This window comes from Protopterus annectens, chromosome 16.part0, assembly GCF_019279795.1.
Source record: "Protopterus annectens isolate FY-2018-M chromosome 16.part0, PAN1.0, whole genome shotgun sequence".
NCBI classification, from domain to species: domain Eukaryota; kingdom Metazoa; phylum Chordata; order Ceratodontiformes; family Protopteridae; genus Protopterus; species Protopterus annectens.
The window spans coordinates 800,008,637-800,019,899 of record NC_056750.1 but is presented as its reverse complement, the minus strand read 5'-3'; positions in this window follow the sequence as shown (position 1 = coordinate 800,019,899).

The following is an 11,263-nucleotide window of genomic DNA, read 5'->3' as shown; positions in this document are numbered from 1 at the left end:
TCAGAGCCGTGGGGCCTTCAATGTCATGAGGAGGGCTTTGTCCCCTCGGACTTCCACAACCTCTGATATGGCCACCTCCTCCTGAAAGGTACCTGCTTCTTCTCCGCTGCCACAGGTTCACCATAAGCGTAGGGATCTTGAGCCTCAGGAAGTCCCTTTGGGGGAACCCTGCTCTTCCTAGACCTCCCCAGAGATTCCCACTGAAGAGGTTCCTCGGAAGAGGTTATGTAAGAGGAGACATCTAGATTCACCTCAGGAATCCATCACGTCAGACACCGATTTGGAGGAAACGGAAGGGTCCCCAAGGTCCCCCTCTGGGGATATTTCCTTTGGGGATATCCTTGAGATCCTTAAGCAGAGGGAAGACTGGCAGTCCCTAAACCCTACCGAGGACGAATCATTGCTCCGGAAGGCTTTCGGGTCCCAACCCTCCACCTCTTAGGTGTCTTCGCCCTTCGATGAGTTGATGGATCTTTTGTATCGAAGGGTGTGGGAGTCACCAGATTCTATGGAGCCTGTTCCTAGAAGGCCCAAAAAGAACATTTCAGCACCCCAAGATAAGTCCTTCTTATCCAAACCCATACCTGTTGATGCCATGGTGGTGGCGGCAGCCACTAAAAAAAGAGATGTTGAAGACTTCTACGTCTGTCCATCCAGCGCATGTTCAGTTCTACGACCTTTGCCCATTGGTTATTGAACTACCTAACCCACTTCACAAGACTTCAGAGAGATCTCCTCAAGGAGCTTGTTGATACTCTCCAGGGTGCAGTAGCCGACTCTGTGGCAGACAAGGTGATGTCTCAGCTTGCTACCCTCAACTCCATCATAAACTCTTCCATGCACCTTGTGTTGTACACAGCTGATGGAACAAGTAGCGCTGCAGGTACAGGAATTGCTTTGCGAAGACATTCCTGGATGCGCTTATGTTCTTTTGCAGAATCTTTTAAGTTGTCGTTTGTGAATGCCCCCTTCGATGGTTCCTCCTTATTTGGACCAAAAGTTAAAGAGACCCTCACCAGATGTGAGCAAGACAGTAAGACTCTTTCTGCTGTAGGAGTCCATTTTTCTACCCATACTAGACCTTATCCCAAAGGTCAACGAGGCGGGAAAATGTGGTTCTGTAAGACCCAAGGAGCCTTTCCAAACTCACAAGGTGAAGCCTCCTCCAGGGGCAGAGGGGGAGGCAATGGTGGAAGACGATGCCCATGCGGCAGAGGGGGTCTGCAGAGCCAGAGTGACAGGGATCAGTTCCTTGGGAAGCCCTATCAGTGCTTCTGAAAGGAGGCCCGACTGTCCTGCTCTGGAGGCAGTTGGGGGACGTTTGTCTTTGTACCTAGCTGCCTGGCTAAATATCTCAGAAGACCGATGGGTACAAAATGTTATATCCAAAGGATATTCCATCCCCTTTATCTCACAGCCCAGACCAACAAAAGGAATCCCAGATGTTCCACCCAGTCTACGGGATGTAGCATCCGTAGAGGTCCAGAAACTATTGCAAAAAAGAGTCATCCAGCCAGTCCCAGCAGACCAGCAGGGATCCAGAACTTACTCAAAGTTCTTTTGGTACCAAAGAAGACAGGGGACTGGAGACCTATTCTGGACCTCAGCAGACTCAACAAACATGTGGTAAACACAAAGTTCTGGATGGTCAAGCTTCAGTCCATTATCCCGTTCTTAGGGAAGGACAACTGGATGTGCTCTATAGATCTCCAAGATGCGTACTACCATATCAAAATGGCCAGGCCATCCAGGGATAATCTGTGCTTCCGGCTGGGAGCCAGTCACGTCCAGTTTCAGGCCCTGCCCTTTGGTCTCACTACAGCCCACAGAGTATTCACCAAATGTATGGCAGTGGTCATGGCTCACTTGAGGCATTCAGGAATCTGGGTGTTTCCTTACTTGGACGACTGGCTTCTTACCACCCCCACCAGGCATCAGCTTATTTAGGCAAGGAATGCTACCATAGATCTATGCTTACAGCTGGGTATTACGATAAATTCAGAAAAGTCTGATTTATTGCCATTGCAGCATACAGTCTTTATAGAAGCAGACTTAGACACGGTCAGCATTTCCCTGAAGCTTCCTCCCAAAAGAGTGATTATCCTTCAACAACAAATTGTGGATCTCCTGTCAAGACGAAAAGCACCAGCATCACAGATTCTCAAACTGCTTGGCACTATGGCAGCAGCGATTATTGCAATACCCCTTGCGATATCTCACAGGCACATTCTTCAGTGGCTGCTATTCACACAGTGGACATTTCAGGACTTATCAATGAATCACCCAATTCTGATCACCAACTCTTGCAAGGATGACCGGTGGTGGCTAACGTCCGAGATGGTGACTATGGGCCGTCAATTTGTTCTCCCCACTCTAGTTGCAACAGTAACCACGGAAGCCTCCCTGATCGGGTGGGGGGGCATTATCAGGGATGGACAGCCCAAAGTACTTGGCAGGCTCACGAGGCTCATTTGCACATAAATGTCCTAGAGATGAGAGAGGTTCTTTTAGCATTCCAGGCCTTTCAAGACTCTCTTCCCCTAGGCACGATTGCAATCCAGTCAGACAAAATGTCCATAGTCTGTTACATAAACAAACAAAGAGGAACCAAATCTTACTCCCTGTGTCGAGAGGCTCAAAGATTATGGAAATGGGAAGAGTCCACCCAGCATTTTCTGATAGCAATGCATATCCCGGGGAAATCCAATGTGATAGCGGACAGACTCAACAGAGCTATTCTGCTACCTCATGAGTAGTCTCAAGAACGAAATAGCGGAAATGATTTTCCGCAGATGGGGCCAGCCTTGCTGTGATCTTTTTGCCACCCCCACAAACACCAAGTGCAGCAACTACTTTGCCCTGATCCCTCAACAGGGACAACCCCCGTGGGATGCACTCATCCACGATTGGCCTCCGGGACTCCTATATGCCTTTCCCCCCTTTCCACTGATTTCCAAAGTATTGCAGAAAGCCAGTTTTCTGGGCAGGACACTTATCTTAATTGCCCCATATTGGCCTTGTCAAATTTGGTTCCCCTTCCTGAAGCGTCATCTGCTGGAGGAGCCTTGGATCCTGGACCCAGTGCTGGATCTGTTGACCCACTCATCAGGAGCTCTCATCCTTCTCTTCAGTCCATCAAACTGACAGCTTGGCTGCTCCAATTACCAGAATAGCCAGGTTCCAGAATTTGTCAGAAGAAGCGCGACATATCCTATTGTCGTCTCACAAATCTTCAACTAGGAAACTTTACCCCTGTAAGTGGAAAAGGTTTTCCATCTGGGCACAACAGAATAACATTGACCCTTTCCTGGCATCCATTTTGGATATTTTGGAATTCCTATTCGCTGCTATTTCTAATTTTCATTTAGGTGCATCTGAAAATGGTATTATGTTTCATAAGCTGACTAAGGCTTTTTTGAAAGGTACGATGCACTTAAAACCACCGATCAGATCTCCTATTACTCCCTGGAACTTAAATCTAATTCTTTCCAAAATTATTCTTCCACCCTTTGAACCTGCCTTCTCTTGTGAGCTGATGTATCTTTCTTGGAAGACCATTTTCTTGGTGGCTATTACATTTGCACGCAGAATTTCGGAATTGCAAGCCCTTTCTATTAAGCCACCTTACTTAATATTTCATAAAGATAGGGTTTCCCTCAGGAGGAATCCATCATTCCTACCAAAAATGTGTTCAGAATTTACACTAAATCAAACAATTGAATTACCTGTTTTATTTCCCAATCATTCAGACCAGTTGGAATATATACTTCACAAACTTGATGTCCGTCGACAACTTTGCTTTTTTTTTGGACAGGACAAAAGATCACAGAAGGGCTGATCAGCTGTTTGTCTCCTTCTTGGATTCTATAAAAGGCGCACCTGTCTCCAAAACTACCTTACCGAAATGGCTACCTGATTGTATATCCTTTATCCACAGTGATGCGGGTATTGCATTACATAACAAAGTCAAGGCTCATTCTACAAGAGCAGTTTCTACTTCTGCAGCCTTCTTGACTAGGTTACCTATTGATTCAATATGTGCAGCTGCCACCTGGTCAAATCCACATACTTTTATATCTCACTACAAAGTGGACAAGGCCTCTAGGGACAGAGCTTCTTTTGGGTCTGCTGTCCTGAAACAGGTACTCCCATGAGCCACCCAAGGTTGTGGTGCTGGGGATGCTACCCATCAGTAAGAATGAAGGCAAGGTTGAACAACTTCACATTAAGAAGTTATGTACTTACCATATTGTTCCATGTGAGTTGTTCTTCCTTGCCTTCATTATTACGACCCCCCCCCCACCTACCCCCTTCCTATGTCTGGAAGTTAGAGATGGTACCATCTTGGTTTTGGTTTTCCTAAGGAGTTTCCTTTCACAGTGGCCTGTATGATTTCTTTGAAATCTGGGATAGGTTTTTACACTAGTCGGCAGCAAACAAGATCTGGGGAATGTAGTGGTGCATTGTGGGATAGGGCTTTGGCCTCAAGCTGTCTGAGACCTCGAGCTTTGCAAATTGGCCGACTCGGAGCCGACGATCGGCTCCAAACCCATCAGTAATAATGAAGGCGAGAAGAACAACTCACATGGAACGTTATGGTAAGTACATAACTTCTTTTTCTCTGATGCACTACCCAAAACCCAACCACATTCAGCTCAAATTTGCCTGAATAGAGGTAGTGCTATGGGAAATGTATTTTCTAATTTAAATGCATGTTAGGGTTAGGAGCTGGTTAGGGTTAGCAGGAATTCCTAAGGTGGTCAAGGGTACTAACCCTAACCCTGCCCTTGTCCTATCCCTAATGAGCAACATAAATTTAAAAGAAAAACTTCCTATAACACTGCCATAACAAAAGACAGATCATCACTCACCAAACACACACACTACAAATACACCCTAACCATACCTCTCACCTGTCCAGATTTTTGCAGAATGTCCAGAATGTCCAGAATTTTGCCTCATATTTTTGGTCTGTTCCTCATAAAATCTGTGGTTTTCTGGATTTTGTGGCAAATCAGTGAGGACTGAATTCATTAAATAGTGACAGGCATTTGAGTTTTAGACTTCATATTCTTAAGGAAATGCTTAGTTATACAAGATCCTTTATTCTAGCAACTTTCTAAGTTTATGAGCGCAATATTTATAACATGTCCCTATTTTTGGGGCTTTTCCCCCATAATTTTTGGCTTTGCCCAGATTTTTTGAGCTAAGAGGTTGAGAGGTGTGCCCCTAACCTAACCTTAACCCTACACACTCACAATTGCAATTTCATTTAATCTATCCACTTACATAACCCTTATTCTAATGCTAACTCACATACATTTGCAAGCACACACACACACACACACACACACACACACACACACACACACACACACACACACACACATGCCCCTACTACATATTCCACTTACCTGTTTTGACAGAACACACATCCAGAAAATATATATTCTATAATCTGGATGTTTGACCCAAAAACTCAGCTCCCAATTGAAATGTTGGAAATGCCAAGTGCCGATAGGACAAAAAAAAAAAAAAAAAGACGAAAAACACAGGAGAAGAGCAGATCTCAAAAATCACTCTTCTCCTTTAAACTTCTTTTTGCATCACCCCCATGTGGGGGGGTCAAGTCCTCCACAGATACCAGTCTTATATATACCACCACTAAGATCACCATACCTCAGAGAAAAGGGAATATCCAGAGAAATGGCATCTTGGACTTAGTATATATAAGTCCCTTCTTTGGCCCATTCAGCCTCCATATTTTGAGGCTTACTCTAGCGAGTCCCAACATTCATATGGTTACCAAAATCTCTGCACTTCCACCTGTAGACCAAAGCAACCACTGACCATACAGAACCCGTATACACACATATGTACGTATGTATGTCTGCATGTGGAGTTATTCGGGTTGTGAATAGATTTTTATTACAGTTTCATTCATCAGAAATATTTCATTGCTTGTTCCTTTCATCAGAACATGTTAGTGTTCTACAAGGAAAATGCATTAAGTGTGAAGATAACAATATTTATAACGATCCGCACTGTTAGTCTCAGGGTTAATATGTTTAGAGATGAGGGGAGGTAGTGGATGAGGAACAACTCTGGCTTATTTATAGGAGGAGTCAATGCATCATAGGCAATATATTAGATTTCAGCATGTGTGTGTGTGTGTGTGTGTGTGTGTGTGTGTGTGTGTGTGTGTGTGTGTGTGTGTGTATCTGATATTCAAGGTAGGTTGAAAAATCTTAAAGTTATATCCTTAGTTGAGTACTCAGAACATTTGTCAGAGATGTTTATTTCTTTGAAGTATACTGCTTTTAAACAAAGCATGTGTTTTCAGAGGAGGGCATTTCCAATTATATATCATCTATTATTACAGTAGGATGGTTTTAAACAAATTAGTACATATGCCAGATTACTAACTTGATTTATGTTTTTCGTCACTTGATAACAAATCCCAGTCCAACATTCTCAAACTAAAGACAATTCTAACCTCATTAGACTGGTCTCCTCATCTCCTTTCCACTGACTCTAATCACTGCAGCTTTCTCCTCACACAAATTCTCATAAGCATCCATGACGCACTCTTTCCTAAAATAGCATGGCTCTATAAACCGCCCGATAATAAATGGCTTATATACAAACTCACATACCTCCTTAGTGTCAGTGACATTCTTTGGCATACTTGGCAAAACAACCCATCTTCGACCTCCAGGCAACACTATATTAAGCTAAGAAATCTAGCAATCAGGTGACATAAAAGTCACATAACAGAAAAGCATCAGTCATCCCTTCTCAAATCACTTAAAAAATTCTGGGCAGAAGTCAACTACCTGGCAGGCCGCATTTATCCAACTAAGCAACACTATTCCTCATCTCATCTCACAGCTGCTGACTTCCCATCCCTGATTCCATTAATAACCCCTCCTCTCCCTCTAACCTCTCTCCTTCCCCCTATATTCCCACTTTCCATTTCAAAGAAATCAAAGCTAAAGACACAGTACCACTACTTGAACTAAAATCTGACTCACCTGCTGGTCCTGACACTCTAATCTCATGATTCTTATATCTATGTAAGGAATTAATAGTCCCACCCCTTCTTCACATTTATAATCTCTGCCTACATCTTAAAATCATGCCTGATATCTGGAAAACAGCCACTGTTAAACCCCTTCCCCAAAAAACTAACCCATCCCACACTACTGACTTCCATTCAATTTTCTTTCTTTCCTTGGTAAACTCCTTGAAAAATTAGATTACAGTGAACTCAGCCATCACATCTCCCAATATCATCTACTATCCTCAAAACAGCATGGTTGTTGGGCTGGTAGGAGTACTTACTGATAACATGCTCCTGGCTGTGGAGAAAGGCATCCTCACTGGAACCATCTTTATTCATCTTAACAGAATTTTCAGCCTGGTTGGCCATAACATTCTATTAGAGTACCTAAATGAAACTGGAATTAGCCCAGATACAGTTCCATGGTTTAAAAATGATCTTTCTAATCGGTACTTTTCTATTCAGTTTCAGAACACCCTCTCTGCTTCCACACCTTTACTTAAAGGAGTTCCTCAGGGCTCCATCCTGGCTCCCCCCTTATTTCCATTTTATTAATAAACTACCACTTGAACCTCTCTCTTTGTCTATTACTTTATTCATAGAGTGACAGATTATTACTAGGTTAATGAAGTGGGGGACCCTTCTAAGCCTAGCCAAGTTGTCCAGAATGAATAATGACGTCCTGTTTCCAAATAGGACATTGAGAGCCAGGCATTTATAAGCTACCTTTATCCATAAGGGACATGGGAGTCAGGCTGGATGTAAATTTCCTATTCCCCATCCACTGGTCTAGGTTGTGCTTAAATTGGGTAGTTGATGAACTCAGCTTCCCATGGATGAGAAGTCTTTTCCATAGAAGAGGCAGTCTGTGGGACACATATCTGTCTTTCCAGCATGTTCTGTTTAAGTCACAGACTAAATTCAGGTTCCTAGAACTTATGCTGATGACATGGTCTAACTTCATGCAAATCTGGCACCTCAACCATACAACTATAAGCTGAATTTCTTTCTCTTATCAAATGGCTTAAAAGCAAAAAGTTAATGATGAACATGTTCAAAACTAGAGTAATGCTGTTTGGTACCTCCCCTAAACAGGAGAAAAACTCAGTCATGTCTTATCCATGACCATCTTGACAAGACCATTGATCAAGTCAATTTACTATTTTTAAATACCTTGCTATTTGGCTTGACCTTCACCTAGAAAAAACACAGAAGTAAATGAATTCCCTCTTATTTTGGTTCTATAATAGTTCCCCCTTCCTCTCCAGACCTACCAGGAATACCAAAGGCAAAGGCTTTCTACTAGCACAGCTTGAATATGGACTCCACTGGTTGCAGCAGCATCTAAGAAAAACTCCTCCACCATCCAAACTACAAGCAACTCTATCTGCCATTTCCCCATTAGAAATAAGCATCATTTTACCATGCTTAATAAAGCCAGCTCGATACCTGACCAACAATGTGCCAACCTGCTTCTTGTATCCCAACTCTACAATCTCCCCAAAGACCACCCCTGTCCTTCCCTCACCTCCAGCCTCTTCTGGCAATCTCCCAGTTACAATCTAAGAAGTCTTGAATACTCTGACCAACTTCTTCAATGCCTCAGAACCAGACTTCACTGCAGTAAGCATGCCTTATCTATCCTCAGCCCTAAATTCTATGAATTCCTCCCTACTAATTTTAAGACCTAAATTCATTTCATGCTCACCTTAAAGATCATCTCGTGTCTGAGTCAGTTTGCAAATGCTTTCCCCCTGGACACGTTACCTAATCCCCAACTCTCCCTTTTACTGATCAGGCACTTTTGCCATCTTCACATTATTGCTCTACACTAATATGTGACATCTATTCCACACTGTATATAATGTAGGGTCTATATTAAATATTCGAACGCTTAAACGTTTGAATCACTAAAGATCGAACTTTAGTGATCGAACGCTTAAATGTTCGAATATTTAAAAAAAAAATTAAAAAAGAAAAAAACAAAATGTAATGTGTTCAAGCAGGGGGGGCAAGCCACCCTGCACCCCCACACCCACCGCTACTTAAATATACCAACTCCGAGACCGAACTTCAGTGCACTACAGTGTGGAAACAGAAAATTTCCATTTCCTACACTGTAGTGCGATCTCGGAGTTGATATATTTAAGTAGCGGGGGGGCAGGGGGCTTGCCCCCCTGCTTACACCCTTTTGTTTTTCTTTCTTTTGTTTTTTTTTTGTTTTTAATTTTTTTAAATATTCGAACATTTAAGCGTACAATCACTAAAGTTCGATCTTTAGTGATTCAAAAGTTTAAGCGTTCGAATATTTAATATAGACCCATATTGTAAATAGTTAATTTCAGTCTTCCCTTACTTTTACTATCTTTCATACTTTGTGCTCTATTCCTTCACTGTTTCACTCAATTATTATTCCCGCCTTCCTTACTCAAACAATCCCTTCCTCTTGTCCTCTGTACTATGTACTTTATTATTATTACTGTTGACTCACTGCTATCTGCACACATTTTATTTGTATTTGTAACACTTATTAACCTGGTTGTCTACTGTCAATTATATTACTCTGGGCTGAGACTGAAATAGGTCCATTTGGATCAGTGCTCTACCCAGGTTATCAAATTAAATAAAGAGATAAAGCTCTCTCACCATAAGAGCTTGTTTTCAGTGGAAACCAGACAGCTGTAAGGTTGTTAAAGAATTTGTTAAGAATCACACAATATGATATGCCAAGCTGAAGGATTCAAATGAGTGCCTTCCAGATTCGGCCAGTGGCTTTGGTCTTTAGGTAGTAATGACACAGAAGTTAGCAATTAGGCTTTAACAGAAAGGTACAGTGCAGTCGCTAATTTAGCAGTAATTTAGTTTTCTGAATACTGAACATTTTGGAAAATCATGGTTTTAAATTCCGTTAATAATGCTGGCTGATAAATAAATACAGTAAAACCTGTGAAGTAAGTGGGATTATACATTAGTTCGCAATGTGAAAAATACAGTAGTCTACGATAAAACAGCTTTCTCTGCAGATTATCCAAATAAATCCAGCAGCTCAGACTACCTAAGCAAATACGCCTCTGCATGCTCTGAACAGCTTGTGCTTTTCTCGTTTTAATGGCTTTGTTTCATTGTACTGCAGAAAGTTTATTGTGATGTAGTCATAAAAAAAGATAAAAGCGGACTGTGTCAGAGTGCAGAAGGGAGGAGAAAATGTATTTAATTGCATGAAGCAGCTTCAGACAGAGTATTTCTAGAAGCATGTTCTTGCATAACGCATGCATGTACAATTAGGCAGAGAAATGGTCAGATTATAAAAGCATTCAAGTTATAAAGTGTCAAAGAATGTTAAGTGTAAGGCTTTGCAAGGCATTAAACATGGTTTCAACAGATGATCAGGCTAACTGCAGCCCTAGGTTATAGTATGTAGTTACACTATATGTGAAGGATGGCTACATCTTGTCATATTAATCTGGGCTAATATGTAAATGACACTGTCCGTCACCTATGGTACATTTTGTAGCTGCTCTGTATAATCTCCAGCAATATAAATTTAATCTCGTTTTCTTAATCTGTAGTGAGTTAATTAAAAATGCAGTGCAGAGTTAATTAATTAATTTTAATTAATTATATCAAATGACCAGGAATTTTACAGTGGAGTCTCATGGAGAATAATTCCAGCAACAATCTGAAAAAAATGATGGAAAGTTCTAGAAATGCTGGTGTCACAATGCTGAGTCATTTAAGTTAGACTCATTTAGGGCAGAATAACATTGAAACTGCTGAAGTATAAAATGAGACTTGTGATCTTACAGGACAAGGTTAACCCCTTCAGTGAAGAAGCATCTATTTCCTGTATAAGGCTCCTCATATAGATGTTGTTTCTACTCTTCTTGTCTTTGGAGTATTTATTTATTTATATTTGTTTACCAGGTAGTGCATTGATCAATGCTGACCAATTTCAGGCTCCGCCCAGGTGAAGTAAAAAAAAATTCACAAAAAAAAAAAAAAAAAAAAAAAACAGAAATGTAAACAATAACAGAATAGTTCAGACTAATTACATAGAAAAAAAAACTGTGTATATATACATTCCAGCGAACAAGCACAGTGCAATGTACAATCTAGCAGAGTGTAATGTACAATATATACATTCGTTTCTTAAGTTGATCAATCTTCACTGAATCTTAAGAGAAGACACTAGCAAAGGAG